Below are 17,131 nucleotides of genomic sequence, written 5' to 3' on the forward strand. Positions count from 1 at the left end.
TTTTGTTTCTAAACAATAATGCATTTTTTTGATCAAATTTTATGAGTTTGTTTTCAACAATGGTGAAATTTCTTGGCTAAATGAAGTTATTCATACAAAAATGTAAGAAGATTTGGAAGTTTTCTGTATCAGTTCAATTGCTCAGGCTGACGAGAACAGTAGTACTGTAAGACAGTTGAGAAGGATGAAATATGGTGGTGTGTTCATTTTAAGGAAATTGATTCCTATATTTTATACAATGTGAATATGCAGTTGACTTTGGCTGATTAATAAATGTATTCAAATTTTAGTTTAACCATTTAAAATAGCGCGACATAAAGATTTAAAGTTTTGAGTTTGTAAGCTGTATAAATAAAATTATAATTTTAAACTGTATAAATATTTAATATATGTAAAATTGTAATTTTTTTCTAATTTTACTAATACAAATTCTTTATTGTCTAAGACAAGAAATATATAAGGTTGAGATTACTTCTAACTATTCTTTTCGTAAATTCAAAATAGAGTGGAAAATTATAATTTTACAAACAGTAAGTACTTATGCCGTTAAAAAATAATTATCGGGTTTATGTTGCTAAAAAAACTTAGGGAAATTTACATCCTTTACTAACTTTTCCATTTTTCTTTCAAATATACTGTGATAAGGCAAAGTTAACTTTTTTACTGTTTTTATTTTTTTTGTTTATTTTGGCAGTATACTAACTTGGTCTTGGTTCAATTTGTACATATAAAAAGTTAACAAGAATTGATTGATTACTCTCATGTCACTTTCATTTCATGTCAGATTTTTTTTTATTTAAATTTGAAATTGATTGATGACTCTCATGTCACTTTCATTTCATGTCAGATTTTTTTTTTATTTAAATTTGAAATTTAATTTGAACTCACATTTTTTACTTAATTTGAAAGTGTGCACAATCCACCCACGTGATCCCCATTCCAAAAAAATCTCTTTTTGTCGGTTAAAATCTATAGAAAATTTCTTGAGATTGGTGTTTAAGATAAATATCATCAACAAAGACTTTACATAAAACCCTTCTCCCCACTCTTCACTATTTCAAAAACTTACAAAACTCACTCATTTCATTCATTTTTTTTACTTGGGTTTTGAGAGAGAAAAGCAAGAAGAACAATACAGAGGAAGAAGAAGAACAACAGACAACTCAAACTTTCCAAGTTAAAAAAATTCTTTTTTTCTTTATTTATTTTTTCTAGAACAACATAAACTTTACTTGGTTTTTGTTGTTTTCACTAATTCAGTTTTTTTTTTCTTTTTTGGGGTTGTAGTTTAGCTCTGATTTTGTGAGTGGTGGTGTTGTATCGTTTGATGACTCTTATGGCTTATTTTGTTTTTGTTTTTTTATGCTTGTTTTTTATATTCTTTATTATTTTTTTTTGTATTGTTTTAGTAGTATTTTCTTATATTTTTTTTATAGGATTGGGAATCCAAGTACACCTGATCGGAATACTACCATTCTAGAGTTTTTTATGCTTGTTTTTATGTTCTTTATTTTTTTTTGTGTGTTGTTTTAGTAGTGTTTTATTATGTTTTTTATAGGATTGAAAATCCAAGTACACCCGATCGGAATACTACCATTCTAGAGTTATAAACTCTGGTTATTACTCTGTTATTGAAGATATTAAAAAACTTCTTACTGAAGCCCAATTAAATATATTTTCAAAAACTGTATTGGAAGTTGTTTTTGATTGCGTAGTAGCTGTAAACTTTCTTCAGTATTTCCTTGTCTTTGTATGCCTGACCTTTTTCAACTTCTGGTTGTTGTTTGTCTGTTATTAGCTTCGCGTTATTGATGTCGATTTCTGGATCTAGTTTTTTTACTGTTGTTTTCATGTTTTTCTACCATTTTTTTAGCAACCAGCTTCGCATAGTCAACTATGTCGAATTTGTCGTTTTTAAATTCTCTTGTTTTTGACTCTCTTCCTTCTTCTAATTGGTGTTCCAATGTGTATGATTCTGTTGTTGTTGTGTTATTTTCAAGTATTGTTGTGTTGTTTTCGAGCATTGTCACATTCTCTTGAAATAATTATGTTCTTTTTCCCATTGTCCATTGCTCTTTATGAGAACTGGTATAGATTCTATGTCCTGTTATTTTTCACAATATTTCATTTATGTGGCATTTTTTTTCATATTAAAACAACAGTAAAATAACACTACAAAACAGTAATTTGTTGTTGATTTAGTAATTTTTTTCTCTTTTCCAGATTTTATGGTTTTTTCCTGGTATTTCTATGATTCCGTTGTTGATTTGTATATCCCCAACCACGAAGGAGAGGTGCCGTTTGTGTTTTGTTACCGTTTACAGTATAAAAGTAAATATATTGGGTCTGGGCAGTATAAAAGAAATAAAAATAGGCTTGGACAGTAAAAATATAAAGTTTGCTGTGTCCCAGTATTTTTGAAAACATTTGGTAAAAAATAGTATTTTTGTAAGTTTTCCAAAAATTATTGGGTTTATGCTGCTTACAAACTCATAAGTTTAGGCACTTATGTTGTTATTTGTTCTTTAATTATCTATAATTAAACACATTTGTCATAAATTTGTTACTTTGTTATAGAGTAGTTATAAATTTAAATTTAGAATAGTTGGAAATTATTGGATTTTTGTTCAATTTTATTAATGTGGCAATTGTCGATCTATCAAATCGTGCCCCCAAATTTTAATTTTACTATATCGTGCTTCTCGAATTTTAACATGTACTAAATTATAATCCCGTAAACTTTCATCAACATCAGACTTTCGTTAGTAAAATTGAATAAAAGACATTAAATCCAAAAATCTTAGTTCAGAAAAAAATTTAACTGCCTGAAAAGTTCAAAAAACATGATTTGGTACATATCAAAATTTGAGAGACAAAAAATCTTAATTAGTCTTAAATTTAATTGCTTTTTATATAACTAAAATACATTGGCCAATTAATAAAATTTGTTTACTAAGTTTTATCCATACATAATCTTGATCAAAACACTATTTTGATAATGATTTTTTATTTTTAATGATATTTAGACTTCCATAAATATACATATATTTATATATATATATATTTATATAATCCAACAAAATAGATAAAAACACCTAAGATATAGGCAGCAATACTATATATCTAAACTATACATTTAGTTACATTTAGTCTCATAAATTCAAGTTTTGGTAGTAAAACCCTTTGAATTTCACTTTTTTTTTGTTCATTACACTTCCGTTCAAAAATCTCAGTTAAGTACCACAGTGGACTGCCCACATACACACTTGTGTACACATGATAAATTTTTAGTGGTCCGCATTTTTATCCAAAATTCGCACATCTGACGTGGCACCTACACATGGCATAATCCAGCTGACCCTTAACATGACAAGGAATATTCCAGATAGAAGCATGCCTGACAAGTCCTGTATGGGGCTAATATCCATGAACTGTAAATTACCTTCCAAAAGAATCTGGTCGGGCTATCATTATGCCAATAGAAAAGAAGATTGACTCGCCTTGCAGGAATGTTTCACAAGTAATCCCACAAAAAAGACAAGTCTCAAAAAGGGCTTGGCCGGGTAATCAATAAGCCAGCCAGGGTGAACGATATCAAGAATATTGGGCAAGGCTACACAAGCCTTGATTTCTTCCTCAAACAAATCCCACAAATATCTCTAATTGTATCCTACATATGCGGATATGATTGATCTTGTAATGCCTTAACAATAAGAACGTCACGTACTGCGACCAAACATAAACTAATCTTGTTAAACCAGAATCGACTATAGCTGAGCGCATAAATTAAACTTTTAAAATACAGAATAAAATAATAACTTGTAATTGATAAACTTTACAAACATCCAAAAGTTTACATTTTATTTTGGGATCCCATAAAACGTTTTTTTTACAAAATATTACAAGTTATTTATACACGCCAACCTAAGCAGCAAAAGTGGGGATTGCAATATTTTTCCCATGGTAGACCCAACCATCGTGGTCTAGCTTAGCCTGAACATGTACAACACACCGCAAAAAACCCTCGAGCTCATGACTGATCAATAACAGATTTATCCTTTCCTGCACAATAGAGCACCCGTGAGCCAAGACCCAACAAGACAGTATAGATAACCATATGAATATTAATTATAAATCACATAAATATTGATGCCACTGCACCTATTGTTTATTTGACATAGACCTGCGTGTTACACTCACACGTCTATTTACAATAAGGCTTTACAATGGTTTATCTCAGTTCTGATTATTGAGTCTAACCTAATTATGCCTTAATCGCATAATTCTTTATATCAATATATAAATTATAATATTGCATTCATATTCACTTAAATTATAGAATAATAACTCTAACACATAACCGCTAAACTTAGGGGAATAACCTTAATCTCGGTTTCTCACATAACATACACATAATAACATACATGAGCCCTACTACACTAAACTCTATGTGATAGGTTACTGTCTTATCTGGTAATCTAAGTATGTGGAGATTTCAAATCCCCAGGTGTTCTTGAGCAAGCCCCGATAATCCTAATCACACATTCTTGGGATTTTACAAATATGATTAATCCCAAATTCATTTTCACACATACATAATTTGAATTCCATTTACAGATTAACAAATAGAGCCCGAAATAAGCTTTCTAATGATACCAAGAACGTTCAAAACGGAGTTCCAAGTCAAGAGTTAATACTGGACCAGTAATTAAGCGTTGCTTCAACTCCTGAAAACTTTTCTCACACCGTTCCGTCCAGTTAAACTTCAAATTCTTTTGGGTCAATTCCATTCAATTTGTTGCTATCTTCGAGATACCTTCAATGAACCAACAATAATAATTAGCTAGACCCAAAACGCTCCTAACCTTTGTAGCTAATTTTGGTGTTGGCCAATCCTAAACAGCTTCGAATTTGGCCAGATCAACCATGATCCCATCCTTGTCAACTATGTGCCCTAAGAAAGAGACATGTGATAACTAAAACTCACACTTTTTGAATTTAGCATAAAGCTTGTGATTCCGTAATCATTGAATTACTAATGTAACGCCCTAAATAATTAGGCACGCTACCCAAAATACTTATAAGGCCCTAATCCCCTAACCGGGATTACTAATTAAAATAGCGCAAAATTTAAACTTTTATATTAAACAGACTGAAAATAAACTTGTAATATATTTAAACTTTTCAAAATAGTTGGGATCCCAAAAATATTTACAAACTTATTACAAGTTCTTTCTTACTAGCCGACCTAAGCGGCAAAACAGAATACAAAAGTCAACACTGTTAGACCCATAACCCGCTTGGTCTGAAGTGGCATGAACATGTACATTCTTCGCCCTCCTCCTGAAACTCATGGCTGATCAGCTAATGCCTTACCCTTTCCTGCACAGTAGAGCACCCGTGAGCCAAGCCCAGCAAGACAGTATAAATCATAACAAATATATTATGCTCATTCACATATGTCTGTATAGCACAGACCTGATCATTATTTCATCATGCCCATTTATGTCTACGTGGCGTAGACCTATGTGTTGCGCTCACACATCTAATTAAATCTACGTGACGTAGACCCACGTGTTACTCTCACACGTCTAAATACATTAAGGCCTTAGAAGCGGTTCATCTCGGTTATGAGTACCGAGTCCAACCTGATTATGCCTTGAGCACATAATCCTTAAATCTCATTTCAATTAGCATGGCATGGCATTTATACACATATATCACTAGGGTAATAACCCTAGGCTATTAGACCGTTCCTATTAGGGTAATAACCCTAATCCCGGTTACTTAACATTTATGCATATCATTCTCAACATAAGCGCCACTGCGCATACTCTACGTGCTAATCACTGTCTTACCTGTTGTCCCGCAATAGTAGAGATTCCAAATCCCCGGGTGCTCCTGACCAGGTGCCGGTAATCCTAGTCACACACAATCCGGGATTTTCACAAATAGGGTTAACCCCTGATTTCACATTCATAAAATAAATTCATGGCATTTCAAATACAGATAATCACGTAGAGCTCGAAAAGAGCTTTCCAACGGTATAAAGAACGTCCCAAACGGAGTCCCGAGTCAAAAGTTATGGCCAAAACAAATTTCAGCATTTCTAGATGAACTCCAACCGAATTCGGATGAACCAACCGGAATTCCGGTTGTCTGGGCAGAGAACACGAAATTTCTCAATCTTTAAACCCCCAAAACTCACTCAAATCATTCCCAAACATTCCCAAACTTTCCAGAGCATCAATATATGTCATAATAAACATATTCCACAACTTAAACCCAACAATTGCACTAAAAATCAAAAAGTGCCATTAAAGCACCAAGCTTGAGTTCCATGAACTCAAGCTTGCATTTCACAACCAATTTCACAATTAACCCACTTATAGCAGCTAGCAAATATTATAGGTTCTAAAACACATAATTATGCATCAAAATCCAACAATAAACCCCATAATTTCAGATTGCACAATAATCACAAATCATGCTTCAACTAGCAAAACTCCAAGTTCAAGAACATGAACTTTAACCCAACACATACTTATTCAATTTCCAGCAGTAAAACAATAGATAAAAAAAATAGATTAAGCATGTAAAACATCCTTGAATTGTACTCTAAGCCCAATCAAACACAAATCAAGAGATTAACACACAAATTATCAAGATTAAACATCCATTTCCCTAAACATGCAAACCAAGATCAAACAACTTAAAGCATGCTTTTTCCACAATAATTTCAGCAAGAATTCAACCATAAATTTCACATAAACTTAGCAAGAATCTACCTCAACTCCAAGCTCAAGAATTCACAACTTCAAAGCTCCAAAACAAGCTAAGAACCAAGCTTTTCTTCAAATTCAACTTTGAAATAATAAGAGGGTTTGGGAGAGAGAGGGGGTCGGCCAAGAGTGAAAGTAAAACCAGAATTTTGCATTTCATTTCATTAAAAATCAATTTTAATCAAACATAGTAAATAGGGGTCAAATGACCAAAATGCCCTCATGGCTTATTATTCACACCTACACCCTCACAAGGGTAAATAAGTCATTTCAATACTCAATTAATTTCAAATAAATTTCAGATTATCATTCATCAAATAAAATGCCAAATTATCAATCCAATTTACATTTCGGGCCGAACCGGTTCGTTTAAATTCCGGTGTGACTATACCGCGCTAACACTGTCGAACACACTGAAAAGACAACACAGGTATACTATATAATAATATAGTTCCATTAAGCACGTAATCAAATTAATTTCATAATTTTACCCTTCTCGGGTCATAATTACTAAAATGCCCCTGGCTCACCAACGGGGTCTTAACATAATTAAATTCATATAATTTCACATATATTAAATTATATAATAATATAATTTCCTCAATTATACATAATTATCTAGTTAGGGTTTTGCTAATCCATTTCTTAATTCCGGGTATTACAATTACCCCCTCCTTATAGAAATTTCGTCCCGAAATTTACCTGAACAACTCCGGATATTTCTGCTGCATATCCGTCTCGAGGTCCCAAGTTGCCTCTTCTACTTTCTTGTTCCTCCACAGTACTTTCACCAGTGCCACTGTCTTGCTTCTCAAGACTTTTTCTCTTCTATCAAGTATTTGCACTGGTTGTTCCTCGTATGACAAATCCGGCTGAAGTTCCAATGCTTCATAACTCAGAACATGGGACAAGTCTGAGACATATTTCCGAAGCATTGAAACATGAAACACATTATGTACAGCTACCGGCTGGGGGCATAGCCAACCTGTACGCTACTTGCCCTATCCTCTCAAGGATTTCAAAAGGTCCAATGAACCTCGGGCTAAGCTTTCCTTTCTTCCCAAAGCGTTTTATGCCTTTCATCGGAGATATTCGGAGAAATACCATGTCCCCGACTTGAAAATCAATATCTCGATGCTTTGGATCGGCATAACACTTTTGCCTACTCTGAGCCGCGAGCATTCGCGCTCTAATCTTATCAACTGCCTCACTTGTTTTCTGAACAGCTTCGGGACCCAAGAACTTTCTTTCACCCACTTCATCCCAGTGAATGGGCGATCTACATTTTCTTCCATACAAAAGTTCATAAGGAGCCATCCCGATTGTTGCCTGATAGCTGTTATTATAAGAAAACTCGATCAGGGGAAGGTACTTTACCCATGATCCCTCAAAGTCAAGCACACATGCCCGTAGCATGTTCTCTAAAATTTGAATGGTCCTCTCGGATTGTCCATCCGTCTGAGGATGAAAAGCTGTGCTGAACTTTAATTGAGTACCCATAGCTCGATGCAGACTCTCCCAGAATCTCGATGTAAACTTCAGATCTCTATCCGACACAATGGACTTTGGGACACCATGCAGACGCACAATTTCTCTAACATATAACTCAGCATACTGATCAATGGAGAAATTCGTCCGAACAGGTAAAAAGTGAGCAGACTTTGTAAACACATCCACTATGACCCACACGAGTCAAATTGTCCCGTGGTTCTAGGCATACCTACCACGAAGTCCATAGCTATATCTTCTCATTTCCATTACTGGTATTTTCGGTGGTTGCGGCAACCACTGCCGGTCGCTGGTGTTCAGCTTTCACTTGCTGACATGTAAGGCACTTTGCAACATACTCAGCGATGTCATTCTTCATGCCTGGCCACCAAAACATGGCTTTCAGGTCTTGGTACATCTTTGTCGACCCTGGATGAACTGAATAAGGAGTCGTGTGAGACTCATCCATGATCTCTTTCTTGATGTTTTCATTCATAGGCACACAAACTCGACTTCCAAATCTCAACATTCCCGTTTCATCTACTGAGAAATCACTAGCCTTCCCAGCCAAAACCCTAGCTCGGGTTTTTATCAACTCTGAATCTTGCTTTTGTGCTTCTTTAATTCTCTCTAAAAGAGTGGATTGTAGGGTAATATTAGCCAATTGCCCCACCACCAACTCAATCTGAGCTCGAGTCATTTCATTTGCTAACTGTCGGGAGATTTGCTTCATAGTACTCAGCGGCTACGACCTTTTCTACTCAAAGCGTCAGCAACCACATTGGCTTTACCAGGATGATAAAGGATCTCACAATCATAATCCTTCACCAATTCTAGCCAACGTCTTTGTCTCATATTCAAGTCCTTCTGGGTGAAGAAGTATTTCAGACTTTTATGATCAGTGTATATCTCACATTTCTCGCCATAAAGGTAATGCCGCCAAATCTTTAGCGCAAATACCACTGCTGCGAGTTCTAAATCGTGAGTAGGGTACCTCTGCTCGTACTCCTTTAACTGCCGAGAAGCATAAGCTATTACCCTCCCAGCCTGCATAAGCACACAGCCGAGACCCTGTCTCGAGGCATCACAATATACCACAAACTTTTCCTTATATGAAGGAAGAGTTAGTACAGGAGCGGTAATCAAGCGTTGCTTTAACTCCGAAACTTTTCTCACACCGATCGGTCCAAACAAACTTCTGGTTCTTTCGGGTCAGCTCCGTTAAGGGTACAGCAATCTTTGAAAAACCCTCAACGAACCGACGATAATAACCGGCCAAACCCGGAAAACTTCGACCTCGTAGGCGGACTTCGGTACTGGCCAATCCCGTACAGCTTCAATTTTAGCCGGATCCACCATGATCCCATCTTTATCCACTATGTGCCCCAAAAATGAGACACGAGATAACCAGAATTCACACTTTTTGAACTTAGCATAAAGCTTGTGATCCCGTAATCTTTGCAAAACCGCTCTGAGATGCAACTCATGCTCTTCTTCTGTCTCAGAGTATACCAAAATGTCATCGATAAACACAATCACAAACCTATCCAAGTAATCCTTAAACACCCGATTCATCAAATCCATGAATGCCGCCGGGGCATTAGTGAGTCCAAAAGACATCACAAGAAATTCATAGTGTCCATACCGAGTACGAAACGCAGTTTTCGGGATATCTTCCTCTCGAATTCTCAGCTGATGATAGCCTGAGCGAAGATCAATCTTGGAAAAGACCGTCTTCCCCTTCAGTTGATCAAACAGATCATCAATTCGAGGTAAAGGATACTTGTTCTTAATGGTAAGCTTGTTCAACTCCCGGTAGTCAATACACATTCGCAGGGTTCCGTCTTTCTTCTTCACAAACAAAACCGGAGCACCCCAAGGTGAGTAGCTCGGTCTGATGAATCCCAGATTAAGTAACTCTTGCAATTGTATCTTCAATTCCTTCAACTCAGCTGGAGCCATTCGGTACGGTGCTTTAGACACTGGATCAACTCCCGGAGCCAATTCAATAACAAATTCAATTTCCCGAACAGGTGGCAATCCCGGCAAATCTTCTGGAAAGACATCAAGGAACTCACATACCAATCTCGTATTCTCAGGCCCCGATGTCACAGGTTGGCTAGTGTCCACTGTAGTAACTATGAACCCTAGACAACCTCTACCCATCAGGTCTTTAGCTTTCAACAGTGATATTCTCGGTATGCGTGCGCCTTGAACTTTACCCACGAACACCGCTGGGTTAGCACCGTCGGCCTCAAACACCACCATCTTCCGTTTGCAGTCAATCATCGCTCCATATTTAGACAGAAAATCCATTCCCAGGATTATGTCAAAATCAGATAATTGCAGCTCAATTAGATTGGCGGTCAACTCACAACCGTCAATCCAAAATGACAAGGACCGAATCCACCTTGTGGATACTATCAGGTCTCCCGAGGGTAACAGGGTTCCAAACCCCGAAGCATAAATATCACATGGCTTATGTAAACTTTCTATCACTCTACTCGATACATATGAATGAGTAGCTCCCGAATCAAATAACACAGTATAAGCACAACCATTAATAGATAAGCGACTGTCACAACCGACGGACTAGCATCGGCATCCGCACCGAGTTATAGTGAAAAGTCGTCCCGGGTTACGAGCAACATTCTTCTTAGGCTCTTCTCTCTTGGCTTGGGGACGATCTACGATATAGTGGCCCACCATGCCACACGGAAACATGCCTTGGCTCGGCACTCACCGGGATGATGCTTCTTGCATTTAGAACATTCTGGATATGATCGGAATGAGGACCCGCGACCACGACGGCCACCTCTGTTTCCCGAAACTTTCTATTTCCCCCGAAGCTCCGAAGCCTCGGCCTTCCGTTTGTGCTCGGGGTTGCCCTTTGTCGGTCCCCTTGCGACATTACCACCGGCGGGGAGGGTTTGATGCCATGGCGGCATCCTTTGCAGCCTGCTCCTTCATTACTTGCTGCTCGGCCTCCTCAGCAATTAAGGCCAAGTCTACCACTCTCTTATACGGAGTGTCATGTGATGTGGTAATCTTCAAGTCCCGACTAATTGTAGCATTTAGTCCTCGAACATATTTACGCACACGGTAAAATCTGTAGGCACCAGATCACCAGCAAATTTAGATAACCGATCGAATTCCAGAGTATATTCGGCCACAGACATTTTCCCCTGAGTCAACTTCACAAAATCTTCTTGGTGTGAAGTCCTCACTGCAACGTTATAAAACTTTTCTTCAAAAAGTTTCTTGAACTCTTCCCATGTCATCACACTGACATCTCGAGTCTGATTCACTATATCCCACCATACGCGGGCATGATCTTGAAACATAAAGGCCGCACAATTCACCCTCTCAGTTCCCGTCACCCCCATATTATCGAGGATACGGGTAACAGTGCTCATCCATTGATCGGCCTTAATAATATCAATGCCTCCCAGAAAAGTCGGAGGTTGCAGCTTCACAAACCGCTCGAACACAGAGTCCCGGTGCGGCATAATATACCATTGGTTACCCACCACTGGCACAGGAGCTGGTGGTAACCCTTGATTTACTGGGGCAGCTTGTTGCCTTAAACGTTGCAACTCTTCCTCTTGACGAAGTATGACACTTCGCATTTCATGAAACATCTGCTGCCAGTCAGCAGGAGGATTAGCATTAACGGCCCCCGCATTATCCCCTGGATTTTGCGGAGGTGGAGGCGGTGCTGGTGGATCGGTTCGGGTAACCCCGGGCTCTACTTGCTCGCCCTGTGGTCTAGATGATTGCGGAGGGTCCATTACTAGTACCCCTGTAATCAACAACCCCAGCGAGTTAAGCACCAATACCACACTTACGCACTTATTGCCTTAAACCCTAACTCATCTATTTACCTCATACATATTTACATAAACAAAAAGCATTTATAGCATGGCATCACATAAAACATACATACTCTAGATGCTTGCATACTGCCTAAAATGGAAAGCGGTAAACAGATGATCACACATACAGTCAAGTATTTACTCTCAATACTTACTGCACCATGAGTCGAGCCTATCTCTGACGACGAATGTACATGTTCGGCCGGTCTACAGGAAGTTTAAAAACCTTGGCGCTCTGATACCAAATTGTAACGCCCTAAATAATTAGGCACGCTACCCAAAATACTTATAAGGCCCTAATCCCCTAACCGGGATTACTAATTAAAATAGCGCAAAATTTAAACTTTTATATTAAACAGACTGAAAATAAACTTGTAATATATTTAAACTTTTCAAAATAGTTAGGATCCCAAAAATATTTACAAACTTATTACAAGTTCTTTCTTACTAGCCGACCTAAGCGGCAAAACAGAATACAAAAGTCAACACTGTTAGACCCATAACCCGCTTGGTCTGAAGTGGCATGAACATGTACATTCTTCGCCCTCCTCCTGAAACTCATGGCTGATCAGCTAATGCCTTACCCTTTCCTGCACAGTAGAGCACCCGTGAGCCAAGCCCAGCAAGACAGTATAAATCATAACAAATATATTATGCTCATTCACATATGTCTGTATAGCACAGACCTGATCATTATTTCATCATGCCCATTTATGTCTACGTGGCGTAGACCTATGTGTTGCGCTCACACATCTAATTAAATCTACGTGACGTAGACCCACGTGTTACTCTCACACGTCTAAATACATTAAGGCCTTAGAAGCGGTTCATCTCGGTTATGAGTACCGAGTCCAACCTGATTATGCCTTGAGCACATAATCCTTAAATCTCATTTCAATTAGCATGGCATGGCATTTATACACATATATCACTAGGGTAATAACCCTAGGCTATTAGACCGTTCCTATTAGGGTAATAACCCTAATCCCGGTTACTTAACATTTATGCATATCATTCTCAACATAAGCGCCGCTGCGCATACTCTACGTGCTAATCACTGTCTTACCTGTTGTCCCGCAATAGTAGAGATTCCAAATCCCCGGGTGCTCCTGACCAGGTGCCGGTAATCCTAGTCACACACAATCCGGGATTTTCACAAATAGGGTTAACCCCTGATTTCACATTCATAAAATAAATTCATGGCATTTCAAATACAGATAATCACGTAGAGCTCGAAAAGAGCTTTCCAACGGTATAAAGAACGTCCCAAACGGAGTCCCGAGTCAAAAGTTATGGCCAAAACAAATTTTAGCATTTCCCGATGAACTCCAACCGGAATTCCGGATGAACCAACCGGAATTCCGGTTGTCCGGGCGAAGAACACGAAATTTCTCAATCTTTAAACCCCCAAAACTCACTCAAATCATTCCCAAACATTCCCAAACTTTCCAGAGCATCAATATATGTCATAATAAACATATTCCACAACTTAAACCCAACAATTGCACTAAAAATCAAAAAGTGCCATTAAAGCACCAAGCTTGAGTTCCATGAACTCAAGCTTGCTTTTCACAACCAATTTCACAATTAACCCACTTATAGCAGCTAGCAAATATTATAGGTTCTAAAACACATAATTATGCATCAAAATCCAACAATAAACCCCATAATTTCAGATTGCACAATAATCACAAATCATGCTTCAACTAGCAAAACTCCAAGTTCAAGAACATGAACTTTAACCCAACACATACTTATTCAATTTCCAGCAGTAAAACAATAGATAAAAAAAATAGATTAAGCATGTAAAACATCCTTGAATTGTACTCTAAGCCCAATCAAACACAAATCAAGAGATTAACACACAAATTATCAAGATTAAACATCCATTTCCCTAAACATGCAAACCAAGATCAAACAACTTAAAGCATGCTTTTTCCACAATAATTTCAGCAAGAATTCAACCATAAATTTCACATAAACTTAGCAAGAATCTACCTCAACTCCAAGCTCAAGAATTCACAACTTCAAAGCTCCAAAACAAGCTAAGAACCAAGCTTTTCTTCAAATTCAACTTTGAAATAATAAGAGGGTTTGGGAGAGAGAGGGGGTCGGCCAAGAGTGAAAGTAAAACCAGAATTTTGCATTTCATTTCATTAAAAATCAATTTTAATCAAACATAGTAAATAGGGGTCAAATGACCAAAATGCCCTCATGGCTTATTATTCACACCTACACCCTCACAAGGGTAAATAAGTCATTTCAATACTCAATTAATTTCAAATAAATTTCAGATTATCATTCATCAAATAAAATGCCAAATTATCAATCCAATTTACATTTCGGGCCGAACCGGTTATTCGAAATTCCCGATTTGTGACTATACCGCGCTAACACAATCGAACACACACACGAAAAGACAACACAGATATACTATATAATAATATAGTTCCATTAAGCACGTAATCAAATTAATTTCATAATTTTACCCTTCTCGGGTCATAATTACTAAAATGCCCCTGGCTCACCAACGGGGTCTTAACATAATAAAATTCATATAATTTCACATATATTAAATTATATAATAATATAATTTCCTCAATTATACATAATTATCTAGTTAGGGTTTTGCTAATCCATTTCTTAATTCCGGGTATTACAACTAATTTGAGATGTAACTCATGTTCTTCTTCTAATTCTAAATAAACTAGAATGTCGTCAATGAACACTATCACATGCTTGTCCAAAAAATCCTTGAATACTCAGTTCATAAGATTCATGAATGCAGTTGGGGCACTGGTGAGTCCAAAAAACATCACCAGAAACTTGTAATGTCCATACCTAGTATAGAATGCAGTCTTCGGGATATTCTCTTCTCGAATTTTGAACTAATGGTAACTAGAACGAAGGTCGATCTTTGAAAAGACCATCTTACCCTTCAACTGGTTAAATAGGTTGTCAATTCTGGGTAGAAGATATTTGTTCTTGATAGTGAGCCTTTTAGTTCTTGGTAATCGATACACATGCGAAGGGACCCATCTTTCTTTTTTACAAATAACACTGGGGCACCCAAAGAAGAAAAACTCGATCTGATAAATCCCAAGCTAAGTAATTCCTGAAGTTGAACCTTTAATTCCCTAATTCCACTGAAACCATTCGATAAGGTGCCTTTGATACTAGTTACACTCCTAGAACTAATTCTATAACAAATTCAATCTCTTAGGAAGGTGATAATCCAGGTAAATCCTCTGGAAATACATCTAGGAACTCACACACCAATCTCATATTTTCAAGTCCAGATGAAATAGGCTGGCTAGTATCCACTGTTATAACTAGGAATTCTATGCAACCTCTGCGCATCAAATCTCTACCTTTCAGGATTGTAATTCTGGATATGCGTGATTCTTGTACCTTACCCACAAACACTGCTGGATTGGCACTATCAGGTTTAAACACTACCATCTTCCCCTTGCAATAAATCGTTGCCCCGTATTTAGACAAGAAATTCATTCCTAGGATTATATCAAAATCAGATAATTGTAACTCAATTAGGTTGGCAATTAATTCACAACTGTCAATCCAAAAAAGACAAGGACCTAACTCCACTGAGTAGATACGATTAGGTCTCCAGAAGGTACCATGGTCCCAAACCTCGAAGCATACATATTAAACAGTTTATGAAAACTCTCTATTACTCTACTTGATACATAAGAATGAGTAGCACCCAAATCAAATAATACTAAATAAGAACAACCGTTTATAGTCAACTGACCTGTTACCACTGATGGACCAGCATTAGCGTCAGCCTGGGTCATAGTGAACAAACTCCTTAGATTTTGATTGTTGTTCTTCTTTGGTTCTTCCTTCTTGGATTGTTGACAGTCTCTAATAAAATGGCCCACCATACCGCACTGGAAACACGTTCTGGCTCGACACTCACCCTGATGGTCACCTTAGTTCCCACAAAACTTCCTATTATTCCTCGGTGTTCTGAAAGCTTCAGCCTTTCGCTTGTGGTCTGGGTTGCCACTATTGGTCCCCTTACTTACACTACCACCAACACTAGGGTTCGATACCGTGATGACATCCTTAGCAGGCTGTTCTTTGATTACATGTTATTCAGCCTCTTTAGCAATCAATACTAACTCGACCACTTTCTTGTGTAATGTATCATAATCGGTGGTAATTTTCAAGTCCTGACTGATAGTGGCACTCAGTCCCCTTACATATTTTTGTTTTTCAGAGTGAAGTCCGTTCGTACTAGATCACCAGCGAACTTGGATAAATGGTCAAATTCCAGCGTATACTCGGCCACTGTCCTCTTCCGTTGAGTCAATTTCACAAAATCTTCCATGTGAGAAGTTTTGATGGCAATATTTTAATTTTTTTTCTCAAACTAACTCTTGAATTCATCCCAAGACATGATACTAACATCTTAAGTCTGTCCCACAATATCCCGCCAGACGCGGACATGCTCTTAAAACATGAATGCAGCATAATTGACTCGTTTCGTTCTTGTTACTCCCATGTTATCCACAATGTGGGTAACAATGCTCATCCACTATTCTGCTTTAATAATGTTAGTACCTCCCAAAAATGTTGGAGGTTGCAGCTTGATAAAATGCTCAAAAATTGAGTCTTTGTGAGGCAGTACAAATCCATGGTTACCCACCACTAAAATAGGAGCTGGTGGTAACACTTGTTCAACTGGAGCTACCTGGGCCGGTTGCCTAAACCGACGCAACTCATCTTCTTGACGAAGTACATTTCAAGGAATATATGCTGCTAGTCGGTAGGTGGATTAGCATTGTCAACCCCCGTATTAATCCCCAAATTTCACAGAGACACAGGAGGTGCCGGTGAATTGGTTTGGTCATTAGCTCTACAAGCTCGCCCTATGGTCTAGTTGATTAATTAGGGTCTATTTTCTCGCAAATAGCCCTGAAATCAACAATCTCGGTGAGTTAGGCACCAAAACCACTCTTA

At 37.5% G+C, this 17,131-nt stretch overlaps 2 long non-coding RNA genes across 2 annotated transcripts; both read right to left on the reverse strand.

The window, feature by feature from the left end:
• Positions 1-5,119: 5,119 nt before the first annotated feature.
• On the reverse strand, positions 5,120-7,085 carry LOC133029140 (uncharacterized). The gene is made up of 3 exons (XR_009683336.1): positions 6,789-7,085; positions 5,859-5,921; positions 5,120-5,382 (listed from the first exon to the last, which is right to left on the reverse strand). It is a non-coding gene; the product is annotated as an uncharacterized LOC133029140 (long non-coding RNA).
• A 4,735-nt stretch (positions 7,086-11,820) lies between these two features.
• LOC133029316 (uncharacterized) lies at positions 11,821-14,440 on the reverse strand. Its single transcript, XR_009683461.1, has 3 exons — positions 14,144-14,440; positions 13,212-13,274; positions 11,821-12,735 (listed from the first exon to the last, which is right to left on the reverse strand). It is a non-coding gene; the product is annotated as an uncharacterized LOC133029316 (long non-coding RNA).
• Between the last annotated feature and the right edge of the window lie 2,691 nt (positions 14,441-17,131).

The sequence above is a fragment of the Cannabis sativa genome, chromosome 7 (genome assembly GCF_029168945.1).
Source record: "Cannabis sativa cultivar Pink pepper isolate KNU-18-1 chromosome 7, ASM2916894v1, whole genome shotgun sequence".
Lineage (NCBI taxonomy): Eukaryota > Viridiplantae > Streptophyta > Magnoliopsida > Rosales > Cannabaceae > Cannabis > Cannabis sativa.